The 26,848-nt window shown below is 36.7% G+C and overlaps 1 protein-coding gene across 6 annotated transcripts in view; it reads right to left on the reverse strand.

Annotated features, from left to right (window-relative positions):
• The window catches only part of SLC9A9 (solute carrier family 9 member A9), a 703,484-nt gene that overhangs the window by 605,845 nt on the left and 70,791 nt on the right, over positions 1-26,848 (reverse strand). The window lies entirely within an intron of this gene.

Consider the following 26,848-nt stretch of genomic DNA (forward strand, 5'->3'; position numbering starts at 1 on the left):
GATTTTAGTTTGCTAATGTAGTCCACCATTGCAACAGACCTACCTCAACCTAATGGCCTCCTGGTTTAATTAATTAAACAGGGTCCATCAAGAAAATTTTATTGAAACACATACATGCTCATTTGTTGACACATTGTCCACAGCTAGTTTCACATTACAACCTGAGTAGAGTTGTTGCAAAGCAGTATGACCTAAATGCTTACTATCCATTCCTTTGCAGAAACAGTTTGCTCACCCCTAGGTAGACCAGTTTGAAAACCTTGGCATTATTGATATTTTGGACCACTTCCCATCCACCCTTAACAAAAATGTCTCCAGATTGAGAACCACAGTTCCAGATGATGAGAATAGCACCCCTGCAATCTTCACAAGGACCTAAGGACAATCCAGGTTGCTGAAAGGTAAGAAAGAGGAAAGGAAAGGAAAAGAAAATACTACAAATACTATTTGTAGTTAATTTTAAAACTCCCCACGGGGCACCTGGGTGACTTAGTCAGTTGAGTGTCCCACTCTTGCTTTCAGCTCAGGTCATGATCTCATGGTTCATGAGTGTGAGCCCCGTGTCTGGCTCTGTGCTGCCAGTGGAGAGCCTGCCTGGGATTCTCTCTCTCTCCCCCTGCCTCAAAATAAATAAATAAACTTAAAAAAAAAAACCCAAAAAACTCCCAAGCATAAAGTATATGATGGCAACAAAAACTGCAATTCACATGGATCCTAGGTATGTAGGGAACATGAAGTTACTTTTGGTTCTTAAGACATCAGTCTTCCTCTTAGCAGTATAATGTAATGTAGCACCTCCTACTTGCAAGGATTCCTTACATGTTAATTTTCTGATAAACTCTTAATTGTATGCTAAAGATGCTATCTATACATTTAGTTTGCTACAGGCTGTGGGACTTATTTCTTTAGGTTCCAGAAAGTTCTCTGATAAAAGAGAATTTCCTTAGTTCCCAGAAGATTCACTCTGGGGAGGGAAGTTTTCCCCTCACAATTTTTTTGTTTGTTGGATCTTGTTGAACCTTTTCTGACCTCAGTCCCCTTGACTTTACTCTTGCCATGACTCTGAAGACCGGCTTCTCACCAGTCTCTAGAAGTCCCAGTTTGAGTTTAGCCTGGGATTCAGACATGTCTGACATTTCTAGGAATTGTGCAGTGAGCTCAGTAGCAGCTTGTTTTCCCAAGAACCTCCTAAGGGAAAATTCATCCTGAGGGAAATAGGTGCCAAGCACAGGGGGCTTAGCCCAGAAACATCTGAAGGGAGAGAAGACTGTGAACATAGTAAATTGTCTGATATGTACATTCGTCTCTGGGTCTAGTCCCTACTGTGCTGGGACTCACGACCCTAAAATAAACCTGGGAGAACTACTGCCCTAAAAACACCTTTAAGACATCAAGCATTTGTCTACCTACATAACAAATTTTGACATTCAAAAAGTATTGAACTATTTTAATTTTCAAAAAGTTAAAAACATAACTTTCACACAAATATAGTGAGCACGTATCAAATATTTATTTAATTCAGTAATGAAGGAACTAACAGAGTCTGGTTTAAAAAAGAATGTAAGAAACAATTATTCACAGATTTGTATTTGTAAACTTATCTACTCACTAAAATTTAATTGTAACCCCAAATCAATACTCGTGGCACTTTTGCACTTTTGCATTCCCGAAGGCTTTGTGCAGAGGTGTGGTGCAGAAAAGTAAAAAAATTGAATTTCCCAACATCTAAGTTGCCAGCTGCCAGCAAAGAGGAAGGAGCTCTGCCTTCTTACTTCAGCTCTCATGCTGTAAATGAGTATCCTTTTTGACGTCTATTTATTGCCACATTTTACAAAATTTTTGTCTTTTTCTTGGTGAATCTACTGTTCAAAATGACTCCCACACAAAGTGTTGGGATGCCATCTATTATTTTTAAGCTCAAGAAAGTTGTGATATGCCTTACAGAGAAAATATGTGTATTAGATAAGCTTCCTTCAGACATGAGTTATGTGCAGTTGGCTGGGAGTTCAACATAAATGAATCAACAATATATAGTAAATAAGGTGTCTTTAAAAGAAACACATAAAAATCAAGGTTATGTGTTGATTAATTGATGAAAATGTGATGAGAAGCTTGAAGGAATCTAACCATATCTTTCCTCAGTAAAAGTTTTGTACTAGACAGAAATCTTGTGTAGCTTATCAATTTTCTAGAAGGTAACATCCAACTTTACCAAGCAGAAACCTAATGGTTCATTATTCACTAATTCAGTGTTCACAGTGACTTTATAGAATGTAACTGCCACAAACACTGAGCATCAACTATATATAAATTCAGAGAAGAAAAGAATTTTGGAATAGAATTGCAAAGTTAGATTTAAAAAAAACTGGTCAATGACTACCATTAGTAGTACGATAAAACTTTTTTACTAGATAGAAATCATTGGCAGCTTATCAATCTTCTAGAAGTTGACATACAACTTTACATCGTGGAAAAATAATCAATAGTAAGTAGAAAGTCAAACCTGCAGTCTGCTAGAGCATCAGCTGACTCTTAATCAGGTTTGGAAGACAATGCTCTAGTACAGGTTTCTTGACTTCACTACTCTTGACACTCTGGGCTGGATAATTTAGATCACCATTGCTGGAGGTTGTCCTATGGGTTGTATGATGTCCTGCAGCACCTCTGCCTCTATTCACTGAACACCAGTAGCACCTTACCTCCCAATCTTAACAATTAAAATTGTTTCCAGATTTAAATAAACAACCACTAGGGGTCAAAATTGCCCCTGGTTAAGAACCACTAGTTAGTATGATTTTAAAAGAGCACATGGTTATACTTTACTTTTTTCTAAGTTTTGGATGTTTTTTCTTAATACACTCATAAAAGGGAAGAAAGATGTCTATTGCCCTCTGCAACACACATGGACACATGCAGCATAATTTGGAATCCTGTGTATATTTTATTTTTCACTTGTTTATAGTCTATCTCAAACACAGAAAACATTCAATAAATATTTCCTGTAGGAAGCCATAAAGCTTGAAGTTTCCAGAGTCTCAGTCTAGGGTGAGGCATTGGGACGGGGGATGGAGAGGGCAGGTGCCTGAGGAGAAATATGTTATGGAAGCTGAATCATTGCTGCCCATAGGAGATATCTGCCTACCTTCTCCCAGAAGGACTGGAGGGCTACACTTTATAAGGGATGAGGCCCTAAATGATGAGGAAAAGAGATGTCCAGTTGGAACTGTGACTCCATTTGTAGACACAAGCTGCTAAGGCCTGGGGAATTAAGTGATACTGACATCAGCCAGTGACATTATCACAAAGATGGCTCCATAAGAGTAGTATGGCCTCTAAGGGATTAGAAAGGGTATAATTCCTGGCTCCCCCACTGATTAGCTTAACTTCTCAGAGCTTCAATTTCTCTATAAAATGGATATAATAGTAGTACTGTTATGAATTGAACTGCATCCTTCAAAATTCATATGTTGATGTCCTAATGTTCAATGTGATGTTATTTGGAGATGAGGTCTTTGGGAGATAATTAGGTTTAGATGAAGTCATAAGGGTGTTGGGATCAGTGCCCTTATAAGAAGAGACACAAGAGAACTTGCTATTTCCATCCAAAAGAATTCACTCTCTCTCTCCATCCAAAAACACCAACGAAAATTCATGTAAGGACACAGTGAGAAGGTGGTAGTCTAATACCCAAGAAGAGAGCTCTCATCAGGTACGAACCCTTATGGTACCTTGACCTTGGATTTACAGGCTCCAGAACTGTGAGAAATAAACTTTTGTTATTTGAGCCACCCAATCTATTGTATTTTCTTATGGCAGCCTGAGCTAAAACAAGTACTAGCCTCACAGAATTACTGGAGGGATTAAATGAGAAATATATATACATCTCCTAGCATAATATCTAAGAACTCCTTATATCTTAACCAAATGACACATATAAGAACTCCCTACATTTTAACCAAAAAAGACAGAACCCTCAGCTGACTTATAAGTGCCCCATTATACACTGCAGTTTTCTTGTTGCTGAAAATTTTGGATCCCATGATGCTCTTACTGGAGAAGCTGCTATTTTTACTAATTTATTCTGAATTTAGAACTGTGAAGTAATACCAGTCCCCATACCAGTCTCCATAGCAGAGTATGCCGTTTGATTATTTTTATAGCTACAAAAATGTATTGGGTCTAAACTATAAGAGTAGATAAATAATGATTCAGTGTTGCCTTTTTGAAGGGTTGTTGCATGTTGTGTTCCATTTACGCCAAACCCAATAGAACCATATAATATGTCACCTGAAAGAGTTCATTTACATGTGGAAAGTAAGGATTTGCAGCCTCTATACAAATCATGTAAAGTTTAGTCTCATACTAAACTTGGAAAGTTCTATGTCAAATAGTTGTAGGCTCTGTACACAGCAAATATGAATTAATGAATGATGCAGTATGAACACCAGGCTTTTATAATAGAGACATTTTCCACTTTTTTTTCTAGTAGCATGTGTCACTGTCAGTACCTGATGAATATTGAAACCTTATTTACATCACCCTCTCTTTCCATTGTCAACTCCTTTAAATATAGTGACCATCTCTTTCCATGTTTTTGTGAAATGGCCAAAAAATAATTCAGAAAACAGACATTATCCTTGGCTATCCTTAGAACTTCAGTCAATAAAGAATAGGCCAAAGCCAAAGTGAATGGTAATTTTGAAAGGACAGAAAAAAGCATTAGATGATACATTCCAGATATTTTGGAGATTTCCCTGATACATGTTTCCCAGAAGAAACTTTATCCCAGAAAACACTTTATTTGGGTAAGTACATGGCAAATGGAAAAGTGTCTTCGCTTACAATATTGGGATAGTACACATTTCTGACTTAGAACGCTGTTTTAAATATCTTGGCATATATAAAATGGCCTTTTATTTCAGAGAATTGGGAAATGATTATAATTTTTGCAAAAGGTTTCTACCTGTTGCTTAAATGTAAAAGTATTTATAGATGTATGGCAGAGAGTGTAGCCCTCAGGTCTAGAGCAAATGAGGGGCTGCTGAACCAGGGTACCAGGTCACCTCCCTTATAATCTCAGAATACCTGTGCTGGCTGGATGAGCAGAGGGTCAGGATCCTGGTTACAGGCTCAGGAAGTATTCCTCTTGCCCCAGTCCTCTTTCAGATCTAAATCACAGGGCATGTAAGTAATCTTTTGAGGTACTCTCCCTGTGGCCTTAGAAAGATTTACAGGTATAAAGAGAAGGGTTAGTGCCTTAAGCAAATTCCTGACTAGCAACCTAGTCAGTGAAGCATATAACAATTTTACCCTACAGATCCAGATGTGCAAGAACGTCATGTTTCCTTACTCAAATCAAATTCAATCTCAGTCTATGTCTTGATTGTCCAGAGCTATTGGGAAATTGAACTTCAGGATTATTAGGCTTGCTCATGAGGGTTACAGGAAGGCCCTGGGGGCCTTCCACAGAGGAAAACACTTGGAAGGGTGAGAAGCATCGAGTAGTTCAGTCCTGATAAATGCAGATTATCAGGCCCTACCTACTGAACTGAATCTCTGAGTTAGGGACCCAGAAGGGTTTGTTTTAACAAACCCTCCATGTGACTCTGATGCAAGGCTAATTTTGAGAAAGACTGACCTAATACATTCCATTCAATTAACTCATGTTTTTGAAAGCAAGAGCATCAGTCAACTCCTGTTTTCCAGGCTCCAGTATAGCTCCCTTATCTTAATTCAATGCAAGGGAAGGAAGAGCCCTGGCTACATAATCAGAAAATAAACACAAAATGCAAAACATAAGCATCTCACACAGCAAAGGATCTGAACAGATATTTCTCCAAAGAAGACACACAGATAGCCAACATATATATGGAAATATGCTCAACATCACTAATCATCAGGGAAATGCCAATCAAAACCACAATGAGATAGCACTTCACATATCTCAGACTGGCTATAATAATAATAAAAAAAAAAGACAAGAAATAACAGGTGTTGTAAGGATGTAGAGAAAGGAAACTTTTCTGCACTGTTGGTGGGAATGTTCATTGGAAGACCCACTATGAAAAACAGTATGGAGTTCCTCAAAAAATTAAAAATAAAACTATCAGAAATTCCACTTCTGAGTATTTATCCAAAAAGCAAAACAAAAACAAAAACACCAGTTCAAAGAGTTATATGTACCCTTATGTTCATTTGCAACATTATTTACAGTAGCCAAGATATGGAAACAACCTATGTGTCCATCAATGGATGAATGGATAAAGAAAATGTTTTGTATATATACACAATGGAATATTACTCAGCCATAGCAAATAATGAAATCTTGCCATTTGTGGCAACATGGATGAACCTAGAGGATATTATGCTAAGTGAAATAAGTCAGACATAAAAAAGACAAATACTGTATGATTTCACTTATATGTGAAATCTAAAAAATAAAACAAATGAACCAACAAAAAAACAGAAACATATTCATAGTTACAGGGAACTGGTGTTTATGAGTGGGGAGGAGTGGGGAGGAGTTGGGGGACAGGCCAAATAGGTAAAGGGGATTAACAAGTCTAAATTAGTCATGGAGATGTAATGTACAGCATAGGGAATATAGTCAATAATACTATAGTAACTTTGTGACAGATGGTAACCAAACTTATTGTGGGGGTCATTTTATATTACATAAAAATATTTGGGTCCCTGGGTGGTTCAGCCAGTTAAGTGTCCAACTCTTGATTCCAGCTCGGGTCACAATCTCGGGGTTCGTGAGTTCGAGTCCCGCATCAGGCTCTATGCTGATGGCACAGAGCTGGGTTGGGATTTTCTCGCTCGCCCTCTCTCTCTCTGCCCCTTCTCCACTTGCACTCTTTCTCTCTCTCCAAATAAAAAACTTTAAAAAAATATTGAATCGCTACAATGTATACCCGAAGCTAATAGGATATTGTATGTCAATTATACTTCAATTTAAAAAAATAGGGGAAAAAAAGTGAGGTTTCAGAATGGCTTTAAGGTGATGATTGAAAAAAAGGCGGGGCGCCTGGGTGGCGCAGTCGGTTAAGCGTCCGACTTCAGCCAGGTCACGATCTCACGGTCCGTGAGTTCGAGCCCCGCGTCAGGCTCTGGGCTGATGGCTCGGAGCCTGGAGCCTGTTTCCGATTCTGTGTCTCCCTCTCTCTCTGCCCCTCCCCCGTTCATGCTCTGTCTCTCTCTGTCCCAAAAATAAATAAAAAACGTTGAAAAACGAAAAAAAAAAAAAAAAAAGAAAAAAAGGCAATGACTTAAACTGCTCAAAAGACAAAGTGCTAAGGAGTCCTGAGTGTCCTGAGGCTGTGAAAGACAATTTCCATCTTCCCTTCTTATGTGCAAATGTAGAAGGACCTGCACACGTAGGCACTTAGCTAGGGACTGCGAGGCCCCAGGCCCCTTTACTTCTAGGTGGGGCAATGGAGTGTGAACAGAAGTATTGTGTGTCACTCTAGGCTTGGGCTTTAAAAAAATGTACATGCAGATTCCATCCTACTTTTCCTTTCTGTGAACTGAAACAGAGAAGTGCTTGTGACCCACCTTTTACCCTTGACATAAGGGTACCAACCTACAGCAGAAGCAAGAGAGAAGCTACACATCCTGGACCACTACATGAGAGGAATTACATTTCTTAATCCACTGGTTTGTTGGGTTCTTTGTTATACAACTTAGATTTTCATGTTACTAATCTAAAAACAAAGGGACCATCTGAAAGATCAAGGCAATGCTTACAATTCACTGAAGTCCAAATAGCACCAAAGCTCCCACAGCACCTGGCACACAGCAGGTGCTTTATAAATAGTTATTAAATGAAGGAGTGCAGCAACATTAGAAAGCATTGGGATACATTAGGAAGTAAGGGATTCCCAGTTGTCTCATAAAATAATCTGCCTGAACGTAAATCTAAGTGGCGTGTTGCAATCTACAATGAGAAAAGTTAACAGCACACAAATAGCAACAATGGGTTAAAATCAAATGGGAATCTTTGTGTGTACGATGTAGAAATGATTGTTAATTATACAGCAGTCATTTAAATGATTTGCAGATAGTAATCACAGTCACTGTCATTTTCCAAAACAAAAGACCTATGCATGCACAGACGTATACAGACAGGTAAATTCTTCTTTTAACAAGCTTGATGAGACATCAAGCTTGCTATGCTGTACATGGTCTGTAAGAAAATGAAAATCCATTGCTACAATATTTAAAGTGAATACAAAGTAGCTTTTTATTTACCCTGTAAAAAGCAGTTTGGGGTAGCATATGGTATATGACTCTAATGCCATTTGCTAAACATTTTTGAGGGTCTACTATGTGACAAGTATTAAACACAGTGAAAAATTCAAAGATAACAAAAACAGGCATAAAGATATTGAAGGGAGAGAGTGTTACATAAAGCAGAGGTTTGAGTTTCTAAGAAATGGTAATTAAAGGATATCTAAACAGTTCTGACTATGTTGAAACTTTCTGTAGTGTCTCTATTTGATGCCTATGACAAAAGTTATTCTAGAGCTTAAACAAAATAACATACATAAAGCACATGGTTTATTCAGTGACCCCCAGAAAATGCTAGTTCTTTTCTTCATACCTTGTAGTATAGTGTCTTAAAATTTGAAAAAAAAATTCAAAATATTTCATTGGTAATTTGTTCTAAAGCCATAAAGATTATATTTGCCTATCCCAAGTCCCACATGTACGTATGTGCTCACACATACCCTTCATCCAGAGCATGTAAAGAGTACTGCATTTTGTAAACCAAAGGATAATTGACTATAATGAAGATCAGGGGTTTCAGATACAAGCAAGAAAATTCCACTCTATTTTTGCTGAAAGCTGATTTATTGGAAAGAAATTCAGTAGCTTACAGAATCCATAGAAAGCTCAAAAATGATTGCCTGTTTCCATTTTTCACTAGCATGGAGACAGTTGTTGTAATGACAGTGTTGCAAATACCAGATACTTCCTCCAGGGTTGTGAATAATAAATGTCTCTATTTCATTTTCTCTTGTGGTCTGTTGTTGAACTGCAGATCACCATCTGGCACCTTGTGCTCGACCTAACAAATGTTAATTTAACAAAATCGTAACTTAAGTATATTAGACCAATTTCCTGGCAGAAATAAGTAAGGGGTACCAAAGAATGGGTACTTTTTAATTTTTACAAGGGTGCCAGAAGAATTAGCAGCAGCTCTGTCCAGCCAGTTTCCTCTGAACTCAGAACTTCTCTGGGCACATTGGAAGGTGCCCCTACTGCTCCTAACTAAGTTGCTTTGTCCTGAGTGGATACCACCATTCACTACCATTCAATAGCCAAAGTTCAACTGAATCTAGGCTAGAGTGTTTAATGTAATTGGAGGCTAGGAGTTTACAGAGGAAATTAAAATAGAAACAAGGGAAAGTAAAGCTCTGTCAATGTTTTTACCTTACCTTGGGCTTATCTGCTACCTGTCTCTTTAGCCCCCTGATAGATCCCATGTTTTATAGCCAGCCTACTACCCAGACATAGAAGTGCCTTTGACAATGTCACAAGGGTTGAGAAATATTATTTCTTTCCACCAACCTATCTTCAGCCTGACGTCCATTCAATGTTATGATAATCTCCATAAAAAACAACAACAACACGGGGGCGCCTGGGTGGTTCAGTCAGTTAAGCATCTGACTTAGGTCAGGTCATGATCTTGCGGTTCGTGAGTTTGAGCACCGTGTCGGGCTCTGGGCTGACAGCTCAGAGCCTGGAGCCTGCTTTTGATTCTGTGTCTCTCTCTCAAACTCTCTGCCCCTCCCCCACTCATTCTCTCTCTCTCTCTCTCTCTCTCTCTCTCTCTCAAAAATAAATAGTAAAAAAAATTAAAAACCAAAAACCAACCAACCAACCCACCAAACAAAAAAAACCCCACTCTGACCAAAGTGAAGACAATCTACTGTGTGTGCTAATACAGCTCATTTTACTTTCTCTATGTCCTGCCTGGGACATTCTGGAACTGAATTTTTCTTTACCTTTGCATAACAAAAGGCCCATTAATAGATTTTCTTTCTTGGGATAGCTGGATGGCTCAGTCGATTCAGTGTCCAACTTCTGCTTGGGTCATGATCTCACGGTTCATGGTTTGAGCCCTGTGTTGGGTTCCGTTCTAACAGTTAGGACCCTGGAGCCTGCTTCAGATTCTGTGTCTCCCTCTCTCTCTGCCCCTGCCCTGCTCGTTCGCTGGCTCTCTCTCTCTTTCAAAAATAAAATAAAAATTAAAAAAAGAAAGAAAATCTATTTTTTTTTAAATTTTTGAATGTTAATTTTGAGAGAGAGAGAGAGAGTGTGAGCAGGAGAGGGGCAGAGAGAGGGGGAGACAGAGACTCTGAAGCAGGATCCAGGCTCCAAGCAGTCAGCACAGAGCCCGACGCAGGGCTCATACCACTCAGATAGTGACCTGAGCTGAAGTTGGACGCTTAACCGACTGAGCCACCCAGGGGCCCCTACCCATTAATAGATTTTCTTAAAATAAATTCCATATGCCCCTTAGCTAAAATAACAAATTACCTACATTTCCTGCAATCACTCCTTCAGAATCATTAGGGTTCAGCACTGAAGCATCTTACTACACAATGAAATATTTAAGGAGCTCTTTTTTAGAAGCCAGACCCTGGACTAAGCAGTAAGAATATCAATCAGGTGTGGTTATATTCCAGCTTGGAGAAATTGGCAGGTAAATAAATAGGTTCAAGAAATTGGCAAAGGAGTGACCATAAAAAAATGTTCAGGTTCAAACAGTAGCATTAAAGAGGAAATGGCTCTTTTCAACTGAAGTGGGAGGGGAAGGATTACAAAAGTTTCAAAAAGGAGATAGTCACAAACCGTGGGCATGGTAAATAAAAGATGAAAAAGACGTTCCTATTAGGGTAGCATGTGCAAAGATGTTTTTAGAAAACCTGAAGCAAGTAAGAATGTCAGAGTGTAGGGATATGAGGAAATCCCTACCAAGAGACAGAACTAAAAATCCAAAAAGCATGTAGATGATGGAGGGCCCTTTATGCCATACTAGGAAATTTTGACCTCAAAAACACCTAAGACTGAGGTAGAATAGGTTTTCTATTTTTTTCTCTTTTTTAAATGAGGTATAATTTACATGTAATATCCTATTAGTTTCAGGTGTACATCATTGTGATTCAATATTTGTATACATTATAAATGTTTTAATGATTAGAGAGCTATGATTTTAGTGCAGCCATTTGGGGAATTGATTAGTCGAAGACACCAATTGTTAGTGTCATGGTGGTCCAGGTGAAAGATCATGATGACCATCACCTGGCAACCCCAGAGCATTCCAGCAGCTGAAATGAATGGATATGGAATGTGTCATGAATTGGAATTCAGTTGAACTTTGTAATTTTTTAAGAGTTGTCCAGGTAAAGGTGAGAAAGAGATGAGTCTGTTGGCATACTGCATTTTGGGGTGAGGAAGAAGGTGTTTTATAGTATTTTGCTGAGGCAGAAAACAAAGAAGGAGGTAAGTGTGGACTTCAGGGGGAAGGGAAATTTAAATAAAATTAAAGCAGTGCAGGTTCTAAAATTATCATCATGCCCATATTTTGTGCACCTGAATCCTTCTGGATATGCCCCATTCTCTGCCTAAGGAACTCGATCAAATCTTCCCAAGTGCAGGCAGTTGGAGCAGGGAATTGCTCCAGCCTTCACTTTCCTACTTCAGGATGAGCAACATGCTAATGCATTTATCACGTCAAGTCTGGATTCTCTTGGCTTCCCATCTCAGCTGGTACTCCTCATCAGGGCACTCACTGGACATTCTGTCTCATGATGTGCAATCAAAGACTCCAGATATACCACCAGCAGACACCCAATAAAGAGCAAGTACACAGTACCTAACTTGGAATAAATTAAATTAGTTAGTAAGTTGTGATATGCATCCATCTGACTATGAAACTACGGTTTATGCTCTAGAATCAATTGCTACCTCCACAGACAGCACATCTTAAATAGTAGGTGATAATGCCAAAGAGAGCATCAGGAGTGGCCATGCACCCCACTGCGTGCAGGTCTCCAGGAGAACCCTGGTTGTATGGGGGGATCAGCCCAGCAGAGAGCAAAGAAATAGGGATCTCGAGACATGCAGAAAAAGTTAGACCCTATTTTTACCCAATCTTGGAAATCTAAAGAAAATCAGATAAGTATATATCAAGGAAAACCCCAAAGCCTCCTTTACCTTAGTAGAGGTTAAATATTTTCTATTTCTTGGAATAAAATGCATTCAGAAATTTCATCTTAAAGCCAGTAAGAGTCATAGCTATTTCTTTTTCTCTGTAGTTTCTGTGGGTTGGTTTAGAGGTTCTCTTAAAAAAAAAATGTTCCAGCAGGGGTCTCTCTTTGCACATGGTACAAAAAATTCTTAGAAGTTGCAATGGAACATTTTTGTTTTGCTTATCCATCTTACAATGTAAATGGATGTGGCTGCAAAATATGTCAGGCTCTTTTCTTACACTATTAGAAAACCATGGGAAAGCTATAATATAATGTTTCATATCATGGTTTGGGTGATGATTAAACTAGTGTGTTCACTACAACATAATGCGTCAAGCAACACATTTATAATCTTTAGTCACTTTTTTGTTTATATATTATACTTCAAAACAAGTTTACTTTTTTGAAGGTATAATCCTCAATTTGACGTCTGTTTGCATGTTTCCTCACTTCTTTGTTTCATGTTTCAAGTAACTAGAACACCAGGAATTGACAATTTTATTTACATATTGCATTCAGTTTTATACATATTTTATAAATAATGACATTTTTGTGTGTGTTGGCAGAAAAAATTAAAACATAACTGCAATATTCAAAAGAAAAATGAAACTTGTTTGTGAGGATTATACACTACAAAGCTTTGCATGGTTTTCAAACCATGAACTTTCGGAAGGAGGTATCATTATTGGTATCCAAGTCTTGGGGATGGATCCAAAGAGAAGATGGATATTTGTGCTGTGATATCTCTGGAGCTTTTACTTCTGGTGGGAGCAGGTCAGCAAAGGGCCTCTGGCCACTGAAAATTTGGGCCTTCTTAAAGAGGTTTGTTCATCCTTACTGTCAACCAGTTGACTTATCCTGAACAGAACAGAAATGGCCACAAACCACCCCTTTCCAAGTTAGTAAATGACACCTAAAATACAGTGCTTGAGAGAAATGCTTGCCATTAAAAAATTTTAAACTAGGGAAAGAAATTAAATCCTGTTAAAATCCTTGGGACCAAATTTCTGCAAACCACCCAGACTGTTGGCTTTATTTTTGTGGTTTAATCTCAAGCTTCATTCTTTTTATTTTGCTTTAGTTAAGACTACAACTATCACTTCTTTCTTTGCCTCTCTTTCAATTCCCTCTGCAATCTCTCATTTCTTTTTTTAAAAAAAATTTTAACATTTATTTATATTTTAGAGAGAGAGACAGAGAGACAGAGTGTGAACAGGGGAGGGGCAGAGAGAGAGGGAGACACAGAATCCAAAGCAGGCTCCAGAGTTGTCAGCACAGAGCCCAATGCGGGGTTAGAACTCATGAACTGCGAGATCACGACCTGAGCTTCAGTCGGATGCTTAACTGACTGAGCCACCTAGGTGCCCCTGCAATCTCTCATTTCTGAAAATAATTTCTTAAAAAAAGTATCAACATTTTAGTAACACCTTTTAATAAAGTACACATTTCTCTTCACAAAAATTAATATTGGGCCATAAAAACTTTTGATCTATCTGACCACTAATAAAACAGAAAATATTAAGTGAAAGTGTTTTATTCCAAATGACATTGCCACCTACTTTTTAATAGTATTAGAATAATCATCTTAATTCTCTCTTGGAAAGAAAAATCCATTAAGATCCTTTAATGAAGGAAATATATATTTATAATGGACCAAATGGCAACATGCCTTTGTCTAAAGCAATCATACTGCCCAATAAAGGAAGATCCATATTTAAATGTGGTGCCTCTGAACACCAAATATTACAAGAATTCCTAGTCAGCAGGATGCTATGCCAAAAGCACTCCACAGATTGGTTTACTCCTTTTTACTATCCTGTTGCCTCATTCTCAATATTTCTTTAATATTAATAATAGCATGCTGGATTGTTCCAACAGCATAGACCTTAACATCCTATGCTCATTTATCTCTGGATCTCAGAGCTATTCAAATCAGTAAATATTACAAATCCTTCTCACTGGAAACATTTTTTCACTATTTTATGTTTACATGTTTCTTCCTGCCTTCCTCTTTCCTATGCAAGCCACGTCTCTGCCCTCTGTTTTGCTTATTGTTTCCTTTCTCTCTTGTTTGTTCAGCTCTGTACAATCATTTCTCTTTGCTCTGGCCTTTGCTCCAGCCTCATGTTCATTTCAGCCTCCACCTTTTTTCCCTTCACAAACCTCTTTGATTCTAGTTGACAGTTTAAGATTTTTTCTTTTACTTTCCAGAGGCGCCTGTTGCCATAGTGACACATGACGATGATAAAGACCATGACTGCTTCCTCTGGCACTCCAGTTGCTATAACAATGCCAGTTAGCTGAAAATTCTGTGGAAACTTGTGAGAAGGATGCTAGTTCACACCTTTTTGTGGGACAGTCTGCCAGAAAATGCTTCTTAGTTAATGGTTGTTTGTACCAGTAAAACTTGAGTCCATTAACTTAAGGGCAGCCCATTCTTCAATAACTAAAAAACTGAAACACCATTATTTTACTTCTTTATACCCTAGAAAATTCTCCCTTCCCTGTCTTTGTTTGACTCCCTTCCTATTTTATTTATTTTTATATTAAAAACATACCTGATGTAGACTGAATTGTGTCCCTCCAAAATTCATATATTGAATTCTAACCTTCAGTATGACTGTATTTCGATACAGGGCTTTTGGGAGGTAACTAAGTTTAAATGAGGTTATAAGGGTTGGGCCCAAATCTGATCGGATTGGTAGCCCCAGGAAAAAAGGAAGAGAGGTAGAGATACCTTGTCTCTCTCAACCAAATGAGAACGCAGCAAGATAGGCATCTACAATTCAGGAAGAGAGTCCTTACCAGGAACTGAATCTATCTGCACCTTGACCTTGGACTTCCCAGTCTCCAGAACTGTGGGAAAATAAATTTCTATTGTTTAAGTCACGCAAGCTTATGGAATTATCCATATTATTATATTATGCGTATTATCAAGCTTATGGAAGCTTGAGCTAATACAATACCTTAATATTAATATTGCTGGATCTTGTTAAGTGCTTTTGATTTTCAAAACATCAATTTCTGGAAATGTACCCAAATAAGGTAATTATAAAATATTGTAATGTTCCTTATCAATATTTCATCATTGAATACTAGATGAACTAAGAGAAAAAGATGAAAACATTCATTGATATTTTTGTGTCCTTTGTGTTCTTGTTACAGCTGTCTTATCCTCAAGAAAATATAAAGAAATGTGTAATTATCTTCAACTTTATAGTTACTAGAACTCACTCATCAAAAGATAGACAAAACTTTTACTTTGTTGCAATTGTGTCACCTCCCTAGGATGTAAATCTAAGCAGTTTGCAACTGCTGGTACTGGTCTCCTTTGTGCCAACTCACATGGAGGAAGGGAGCAGCTAGATGATCAAATCTTGCTTAGGACTGATGTCAGAAGACCTAAAACTGCTTTTAAAAAATAAAGACTAGGGGCACCTGGGTGGCTCAGTTGATTAAGCATCTAACTTCAGCTCAGGTCAGGATCTCACAGTCCATGAGTTGGAGCCCTGCATTGGGCTCCGGGCTGACAGCTCAGAACCTGGAGCCTGCTTCAGATTCTGTGTCTCCCTCTCTCTCTGCCCCTCCCACACTCACGGTCTGTCTGTCTCTCTCTCTCTCTCAAAAATAAATAAACACAAAAAAAATTTTTAAAGTCCATTTTTTTAAAAGTATCTGTCTAGTGACACAGTTCTAGTATTACAAAATGTCAGAAGAAAGTTAAAAGCAACCATGCACAACCAGAAAGGAAGAAGAAAAACTTGGTACATCTCAAAGAGTGTTAAAGTAAGGAACATCAGAATACAGAGTTTTGCTAGAGAAGATATTATGAATTGGCTTATTCAATGGCTCCTACATTTACTTCTACCAAAGATGTTAATCAACATGACATTAATTTATCTGAGTAGATGTAAGACTTCATCATGTTGAAAAAAAGTGTCAATATGCTGTATTTTCAGTGCATAAGTTTACAGATGATTTTGAAGTGTAAAGACCCTGAAATCGTTTGAGAATTCCTAGGGAATGTTAAGGAAAATGAAGGTTACCCTTATACAATGATACTTAAAGTAGTTTCCAGTTACACAGACAGTCCCCAACTTATGATGGTTCAACTTACAATTTTTCAACTTTACAATGGTGTGAAAGTGATAGGCATTCAGAAGAAACTGTACTTCAAATTATGAATTTTGATCTTTTCCTGGGCTAGTGCTATGCAGTACCATACTCTTCCATGATTCTGGGCAGCAGCATCAAGCTGCAGCTTCTAGTCAGCCACGCGATCATGAAGCTAAACAAACGATAACACTTGAAACCATTCTCTGCCTACACGACCATTCTGTTTTCCACTTTTGGTACAATATTCAACAAATAACATGAGAAAGTCAACACTTTATTATAAAATAGGCTTTGTGATAATTTTGCCCAACTGTAGGCTAAGTGTTCTAAGCACATTTAAGGTAGGTTAGGCTAAGCTATAGTGTCTAGTAGGTAAGGAGTATTAAAAGCAATTTGTACTTAAAATATTTTCAACCTATGATGGTGTTATTGGGACACAACCCTATAACTCCATAAATTGAGGAAGATCTGTATAATTGTTCTAATTGTATTATAAAACTACCTGATTTTTCTTATTATGGTAGAATAAGATCCTCTGTGCTATTATCAGTAATAAGAATAAATAAAAGGGCGTCTGGGTGGCTCAGTTGGTTAAGCATCTGACTTCAGCTAAGGTCATGATCTCGCATTCCTGGATTCGAGCCCCACATCCAGCTCTGTGCTGACAGCTCAGAGCCTGGAGCCTACTTTGGAGTCTGTGTTTCCCTCTCTCTCTGCCCCTTCCTGACTCCCACTCTGTCTTTGTCTCTGTCCCTCTCAAAAATAAATCAACATTAAAAAATTTTTAAAAGAATAACAGTAACTTCCTATTATGTGCCAGGCACTATTCTAAGTGATTCACATCCATTATTTCTATTTTTCTTTACAAACTTGAAAGGTGAGAAACTAATACATGGAAAAACAGGTTGTGGGAAGTAAGATAACTTATCTAACTTGGTCACAGTTCCAATATTTCCCTTAAGGTTCAAGAATTTAAACTAACACCACAGGCCAAAACATGATCAGTCAAAGGAGCATACCAGGAACCCCAAGGTTGGCCCTATATTCAGTTGCATAAATTCTGGAATCACAACTGCATCAAATTGGCTGGATAATTGCTATATATGTATATTACCTTTAATGCCACCTAGTTTATTTATTGAACTATCTAGACATTAACTCCAATTTCTTTTCCTTACCACTCCGCCTTGATGAACCAGGTAGAATATAGCTTGAAAAAAGCAAATGAGATTTATGAAAACTTACGTGGTTCCAGAATGGGTTTAATTATTCAAGAGACCTTCAAACCTGGAAATGTAGAATTTGATTTCCAAATTGCTCCAGCTTTCAGTGATTGAGGTGTTCTGTGTGTGTGTGTGTGTGTGTGTGTGTGTGTGTGTGTGTGTGTAGAGAAACAGTGAACGTGTGAGCCAGAATGGGAGTGGACTGACTCAAAAGGAATCACGTCTGTCACTATATTTTGTAATTTCATTGGTCACTTTAAGAGCAATAGATTAGAAATTGTTGCAATATGTAACCACAACCAATTTTAGGACACCTATATATTACTAATTGACATACAATATAAATAAATTACCCTTCAGAGTGTTGTAATTTTGCACACACTTTAGTCCCTGGAAACCCCAAAGTATGAATGATTCCATCTAATATCCACACTCTCAGTCCAAACCTTTCTGGTTTCTTAAGGGGGAAAAAATCCCATCAATAAATTGTCTTCAAAGAACTGTCTTCTTTTTGAAAATGTTCATATTATACTGAGATGCTTGACAAAAATATGAGGATTTTATTTCTGAGAGATGTTCCCACCGAAAGGAGAAGAGAGACTGGAATTAAAAGGATAGCCTGGAGGAGGACAGACTAACACTGTGGGCAGTGAAGCAAAGGCTTGTGGACTTCTGGACTTCTGATCTCTCTAGTCTCTCAGCTCTCAACTCCCTTTCCTGTGCTAACCCCAGAGTAGGGTATTATTAGTTTTTAAGTCTTGGGTCATCCTGAGCACATCCTCCAGGTTTAGAAGTATTTAGAATATAAATCACTTGTAATGAGAAGTAAGGGTCCTCCTTGATTAATCCCTAGAAATAAGCAAATTGGTAAGTGCAGTAAGAAAGCAATTAAGAGTTTTGCCTTTTTATCCTAGCCTTCTCACTCCCTGAGTAACTTTGGGCCAGTTATTATTTCTGGCCTCAGTTTCTTCTAAAAATTTAGGGGTATTATGGTATCTCCATAATTAATACTATGGCTAATAAACTGAGGAATAACCTGTATGCATTTCAGCTCTTCAGACAAGAATGATGTACAATTGTTCCCTGGTAACAATGATGCCATAACACATTCAAGGGAGGAAAGGTAGAGGACTAGATGAAATAAGCCTCTGGTGCTTTAGGCTAAGATCCTGCAATATTGAGAAATTTATCCCCCTTGTTACAAAAAGTATTCGAGGTGACCTACAAAGATACATGACAAGCAGAATAAAATAAACTGATGAGGTAAAATTGGAGTAAAAGAAAAACAAGTTTAGTCTAATACAAGCACATCACATAGAAACAGAAAATTTGGAAAATTTGTTTTTGACTATTCTGATAGGTGAATTAAAGAGAAAAATATGGTCATTTCTAAAATTCACTGTCTTTTAAGTCCTATGTTGCTGGTAGTTGGAGGGTAGATAGAAATGGGGTGATTTGCTCAGAACAGTTGTTCCTAGAACTGAAGTAAGAGAGATGTTTTTCATGGTTCCTTATAAAGGAGGAATATGTGATGTACTATAGTGATTTTCAGCTGGGATATGCAACAGAAGAGGACCTTTGTTAACATATGCAATTATATGTTAACATATAGAATCATATCCCTGGGACTCAGTCTCAGATTTATGATTATCTTTGCATCTAAGCATTTGACAAGAGCTTCAAGTGCTTTTGATCTAGTCAGGTCTATAAACATGCTTTAAAGACCCACCCCTGCAATAAGGATAATGGTGAGTTTCAAGTCCTGTTTTTTCAATACATTCTTCAATAGAGGCAGGTGGCATAATGACAAAGCACAATTAAATAAAAGTAATTTTATGAGGACCAAAAAATATAGTCTGGGTACATAGCTCTCTCCAAAATCTATGTCTGATATACAATGTTAAAATTTTAAACATCAAGAGGGATTCAAAAATAGGTAACTCCCTATTGTGTTTCCCTTTAAAGTGAATGGAAGCTGGTCCCAAACAACCTCACTGTCTGTTAGAAAAGCATAATGGAGAAAGTCCAGAAGCATGTACAAAATTGTCTCTTCCTTTTATTCAAAATGATTATTCCAATTCCTACATAATTCACAGGGAGACTGAGATTCAGGATTGGCTTCTTGACTTTCATTTGTCTATAGTTCCTTAGAAACTTGAAGCTTAATTTTTTTTTTTTTTAATTTTTTTTTCAACATTTTTAATTTATTTTTGGGACAGAGAGAGACAGAGCATGAACGGGGGAGGGGCAGAGAGAGAGGGAGACACAGAATCAGAAACAGGCTCCAGGCTCCGAGCCATCAGCCCAGAGCCTGACGCGGGGCTCGAACTCACGGACCGCGAGATCGTGACCTGGCTGAAGTCGGACGCCTAACCGACTGCGCCACCCAGGCGCCCCGAAGCTTAATTTTTAAACTACGAAGGTACCCCTATGTGAATTTTCCTCTGAGGTTGGAGGTTGGAGGATGGCCAGGAAACTCCTCCCCTTTCAATCTTCTCTGCCTCCTCTCCTCCTTCCACCCCTCCATCATTTTACTCTTGGTTTGCCTCACCCTATTTTTTTTTAAAACAACTTTACTGAGATACATTTACAAACCAGAAAGTTCAAAGAACATACTTCTATAGTTTCTAGCATATTCACAGACCAGTATGACCATAACCACAATCAACTTAAGACACTCCAAAGAAAAACCCTTACTCCTCAGTTGTCATTACCTGTGGCCCTTCCTCCCAGTCTCTGGCTACCATTAATTTATTTTCTGGTCTCTATAGATTTGCCTGTTCTGGACACTACATATAAATGGAATCATATAATTTTGTCTTCACTGTCTTTTAGAGTCCTCTCTCTTCTTCCTCTGGTTCAGCCTTTTGTGCTAGATTATTTCTAAGCTAGACAAGGTGAGGGATGGGAAGAGCTTCTAATGTTATATTAGGAGGTATATGCAAGGTAATCACACTACCTGTTTAAGATCTTTTTTGGTTAGGCCTTTCAACCAGCTTTATCATCCTCACTTCAGGAAGTGACTAGGTCCGAGGAGGATGAGGAAGGCACAGGGAGGGAAATAAAACCTTTTTAAAAACTGATTTTTTAAAATTAATAAACCTCATTTTTTAGAGCAGTTTTAATTTCACAGCAAAATTGAATGGAAAGTTCAGAGAGCTCCCATGTACTTCCTGTCCCCCTACACATATAATCTCCCTAATTATAAATATCCCCCACCAGAGTGGTACATTTGTTACAACCCATAAACCTACACTGACATATGTATCAATCAAAGTCTACAGTTTCCATTAAGGTTCACTCCTGCTGTTGTACATTCTATGGATTTTGACAAATGTATAATGACATGTATCCACCAATGTAGTATCTTACAGAATGGTTACACTATCCTAAAAATCCTCTGTGTTCTACCAATAAATTCCCCACCCCTCATCCCCAACTCCTAAAAATTACAGATCATTTTACTGTTCCCATAGTTTTGTCATTTTCAGAGAGTTACATAGTTGGAATCATACTGTATGTAGCTTTTTTAGAGTGACTTCTTTCATTTAGTGATATGCATTTAAGGTTCTTCCATGTCTTTTCATGGCTTGATCATTTCTTTTTTTAGCACTGAATAATATTCCATTGTCTGGATATACCAGTATATTTATCGATTCGCCTACTGAAGAACATCTTGGTGTCTTCTAAGTTTTGGCAATTATGAATAAAACTATTATAAGCATCCATATGCAGATTTTTGTATGGACATAAGTTTTCAACTCCTTTGAATAAATACCAAGGAGTATAATTGCTAGATCATATGGTAAGAGTGTATTTAGTTTTAAAATAAACTGCCAACCTGTCTTCCAAAGTGGCTGTTTTATTTTGCATTCCTACCAGCAATGAATGAGAGCGCTGTTGCTTCATATCCTCACCAGTATTTTGTGTTGTCAGGGTTTTGGATTTTGGCCATTATAATAGGTATGTAGTGATACATTATTGTTGTTTTAATGTGCAATTCCCTAATGAGATATTTTCATATACTTATTTGCCATCTGTATATTTTCTTTGGTGAGGTATCTGTTCAAATCTTCTGCCCATTTTTAATTGGTTTGTTTATTGCTGAATATTTGGGAATTCTTTGTATATTTTGGATAATAATCCTGTATCAGATGTGTTTTTAGAAAAAAGAAAAAAAAGATGTGTCTTTTGCAAATATTTTAACCCAGTCCTGATTTGTCTTATTTTCTAGACATTGTCTTTCACAGATCAGAAGTTTTAGGTTTTTTTCTTCTCCTCTGTACTTTACTTTTTTTTTTTCCAGTTTGATTGAGAAATAATTGATATAATCACTGTGTAAGTTTAAGGCATACAGGAAAATGGTTGGCCTTACATATATCATGAAAGGATTACTACAATAGGTTCAGCTATCATTCATCATCTCATATAAACACAAAAAAAGAAAATAAGTAAAAAAAAAAAAAAGAAAAAATTGTTGCTTGTCATCTGATGAGAACTCTTAGCTACCCTCTTAACTTTCCTATATATCGAACAGCAGTACCAACTACGGTCATCATGTTGTATATTACATGCCTGCGTTTTCTTTAGCTTATAACTGAAAGTTTATAACTTTTGACCACCTTCCTCCAATTTCCCCTTCCCCCATCCTCCACTTCTGGTAATCTAATCTCTCTTTCTATACGGTTCTTTTTTTTTAGATTCCACATATAAGTGAGATCATACAGTTTTTGTTTGATTTATTTCACTTAGCATAATGCTAAGTGGACTTCAGGATCCATCCATGTTGCTGCAAAAGGTAGGATTTCCTCATTTTTTATGGCTGAATAATACTCCGATGTGTGTGTGTGTATGTGTGTGTGTGTGTGTGTGTGTGTGTGTGTGTGTATCATCATTTTTGTATCCATTTTGATGGATACATCAATAGACACTTAGGTTGTTTCCATATCTTGGCCATTGTACATAATACTGCTAGAAACCTGAGGGTGCAGACACCTTTTCAATTTAGTGCTTTCATTTCCTTTTCATTTCCCAGAGGTGGGATTGCTGAATTATATGGTAGTTTTATTTTTAATTTCTTGAGGCTTCTCTATATTGTTTTCTATAGTGGCTACACCAATTTACAATCCCACCATGAGTACACAAAATTTCCCTTTTCTCCACATCCACATCCACATTTATTATTGCTTGCCTTTTTGATAATGGCCATTCTAACATGTATGAAGTGATATCTCATTGTGGTTGCAATCTGAACTTCAATAATGACTAGTAATGTTGAGCATGTTTGATGTACCTCTTGGCCTTTCATATATCTTCTTTGAAAAAATGTCTATTCAGGTCCTGTACCTATTTTTAAAGTAAGCTATTTGAGGGGATTTTTTGTTTTTGTTTTTGTTTTTGCCATTGAGTTGTAGGAGTTCTTTATATACTTTGAATAATAACCCCCTATTAGATACAGGGTTTTGCAAATATTTTTTTCTTATTCCATACGTTGTCTTTTCACTTTGTTGATGGTTTATTTTGCTGTACTGAAGCTTTTTTAGTTTGATGTAGTCCCACTCATTTATTATTTTTTTTATTTAGTTGATTGTGATTTAGGCGTCATATCCATCAGGGAAATGTAAATCAAAACTACACTGAGATATCACCTCACACCTGTCAGAATGGCTAAAATCAACAATATAAGAAACGACATGTATTGGTAAGGATGTGGAGAAAAAGGAACTCTCATGCAGTGTTGGTGGGAATGCAAACTGGTGCAGCCACTCTGGAAAACAGTATAGAGGTTCCTCAAAAAGTTAAAAATAGAACTACCTTATGATCCAGTAATCTCCCTACTGGTATTTACCCAAGTATACAAAAACACTGATTCAAAGGGATACATGCACTCCTATATTTATAGCAGCATGACTTGTAATAGCCAAATTATGGAAGGAATCTAAGTGTCCATCAGTAGATGAATGAATAAAAAAGATGTGGTATATATATACATATGCATATATATACATATGCATATATATACATATATACACACATATATATATGCCCACCCACATTATATACCCACATATACACATATGCACAATGGGATATTATTTAGCCATAAAAAAGAATGAAATACACCATTTGCAATGACATCAATGGAGTGAGAGTATAATGCTAAGTGAAATAAGTCAGAGAAAGACAACACCATATGATTTCACTTATATGTGGAATTTGAGAAACAAAACAAATGAGCAAAGAAAAAAAAGAGAGAGAGAAACCAATAAACAGACTCTTAACTATAAAGAACAAACTCATAGTTACCAGAGGGGAGGTGAAGGGGATGGATGAAATAGGTGATGGGGATTAAGAAGCGCACTTGCTGTGATGAGCACTGGGTGATGTATGGGACTGGTGAATTGCTATTTATGCACCTGAAAATAATATAACACTGTATTTTAACTATACTGGAATTTTAAATTAAATTAAATTCAAAAACAAAATATCATTACCAAGATCCAGGTCAAGAAGTTTTATTCCTATGTTTTCTTCTAGGACTTTCATAGTTTCAGGTATTATATTTAAGTTCTTAATCCATTTCAAGATAACTTTTGTGAGTAGCGTAAGATTGGGGTCCAGTTTCATTCTTTTGAATATCCAATTATCCCTGCACTATTTATTGAAGAGACTGTCTTTTCGCCATCGAGTATTCTTGGTTCCCATGTCAAATATTAGTTGACTATATATGCTCGGGTTTATTTCTGGGTTTTTTATTCTATTCCACTGGTCTATGTGTCTGTTTACATGCCAGTATAATTGTTTTGTTGTTGTTGTTGTTGTTGTTGTTGTTGTTATATTATAGCTTTATAGTATAGCTTGAAATAAAAAGTGTTATGCCTCCTGCATTGTTCTTTCTCAGGATTTCTTTGGCTATTTGGGATCTATAAGTTCCATAAAAATTTTAGTGTGAATTTCCTCTACTTCTGTAAAAAATTCCATTGGAATCCTAATAGAGATTGCATTGAATCTACAAATGGCTTTGGTCAGTATTAACATTTTAACAATATTAATTAATTAATATCAATTCTTCCAATCCATGAACATGAGATACCTTTCCATTTATTTGTGTTCTTTGATTTCTTTCACAAGCGTCTTATAGTTTTCAGAGTAGAGAATTGTCACCTCCTTGATTATTTTTTTCCTGATTTTTTAACTGTTTTTGATGGCTAGTGTAAAGAGGATCAATTTAATTCTTTTTCAGATTTTTGTATGTTATTTTTTATCTTGCAACTTTACTGAATTCATTGATTAAATCTAACGGTTGAGGCTTTAGGATTTTCTATACGCAATATGTCATCTGCAAATAAAGATAATTTTACTTCTTCCTTTCCCATTATGATTGTTTTATTTATTTTTCTTGCCTGATTGCTCTAGCTAGGAATGCCAGTACTATTTTGACTAGAAATGGTGACAGTGAGCATCCTTGTCTTGTTCCTGATCTCAGAGGAAAAGCTTTTAAACTTTAACCATTGAATATGATGTTAGTTGTGGGCTTGTCATATATGGACTTTACTATGCTGAGATATGTTCCTTCTATGTGTAATTTGTTAAGAGTTTTTATAATGAATGTATGTTAAATTTTCTAAAAATGCTTTTTCTGAATCCATTGAGATGATCATACTTAGGTTTTTTTTTTCTTCAATTAATGTGATGTATCACATGAATTGATTTGTGTATGTTGAACCATCCTTACATCCCAGGAAATAATCCTATTTGATTATGGTGAATGAACCTTTTTTGAAGTGCTTCTGAATTTGGTTTGCTAGTATTTTATTGGGAGTTTTTTCATCTATATTCATCAGGGATACCTTTTCTGGCTTTGGATAACGCTGACCTCTTAAAATAAATTTGGGTATGTTCACTCCTCTTTGATTTCTTTTTTTCTGAAGATTTTGACAAAGACTGGTGTTAATTCTTCTTTAATTGTTTGGTAAAATTCACCAGTGAAGTTTTGAATTCCTGGCCTTTTCTTTGTTGGGAAATTTTTGATTAGCGATTTGATAACCTTACTACTAACTGATCTATTCAGATTTTCTACTTTTTCCCAGTTCAGTCTTGGTAAGTTATATATTTCTAAGAATTTTTCAATTCTCCTAGGTGTCTAATATGTTGGTATACAGTTGTTCATAGTGCATTTTTATGATTCTTTGTATTTCCGGGGTATCGGCTGTAATGTCTCCTTTTTCATTTCCAATTTTGTTGATTTGGATCCTGTTTTTTCATTAGTCTAGGTAAGGATTTGTCAGTTTTGTTCATCTTTTCAAAAAAACAACTCTTAGTTTGGTTAATCTTTTCTATTGATTTTCTGTTCTTGACTTCACTTATTTCTGTGCTAATCTTTACTATTTCCTTTCTCCTACTAACTTCAGGCTCAGCCTTTTCTTCTTTTTTTAGTTCCTTAAGGCATAGAGCTAGGTTGCTTATTTGAAATTTTTATTGCTTCTTAATATAGATGTTTATTGTTATGACCTTCTCTCTTTAAAATACCTTTGGTGCATCCCATGAGTTCTGGTATATTGTGTTTCCATTTTCATTTGTTTCTAGAAACTTGTTTATCCCTCTTTAATTTCTTTGATCCATTGGTTTTTAAGGGAAGTGTTTAATTCCCATGTATTTATGAATTGTCCAGTTTTCCTCCTGTTACCAATTTATAGTTTTATGCTATTATGGTCAGAGAGGATATTTGGTATGATTTCAATCTTCTTGAATTTTCTAAGACTTGTCTTCTGGTCTAATATATGGTTATCTTAGAAATTTTTCCATGTACACTTGAGAAGAAGGCATATTCCGCTGCTGTTAGGTAGAATATTATGTATGTCTGTTAAGTCCACTTGGTCAATAATTTGTTCGAATCTGCTCTTTCTTCATTGATTCTGTCTGGATGGTCTATCCATTGTATAGTGTGAAGAATTAAAGTACTCTACTATTATCATTTCTCTTTTTGGTTAGTTTTGCTTTATATACTTAGGTGCTCAGGTTTTGGGCACATATATATTTACAATTGTTATATCCTCTTGATGAACTGACCACTTTATTATCATGTAATGATCTTGTCTCTTTTTACTATTTTTAGTTTAAAATCTATTTATCTGATATAACTACCCCTGCCTTTTTTTTTTTTTTTTTTTTTTGGTTACCATTTGCTTGAACAACTTTTCTCATTCCTTCACTCTCAGTCTATGTCTGTCTTTAAGGCTAAAGTGA

The sequence above is a fragment of the Neofelis nebulosa genome, chromosome 5, assembly GCF_028018385.1.
Source record: "Neofelis nebulosa isolate mNeoNeb1 chromosome 5, mNeoNeb1.pri, whole genome shotgun sequence".
Lineage (NCBI taxonomy): Eukaryota > Metazoa > Chordata > Mammalia > Carnivora > Felidae > Neofelis > Neofelis nebulosa.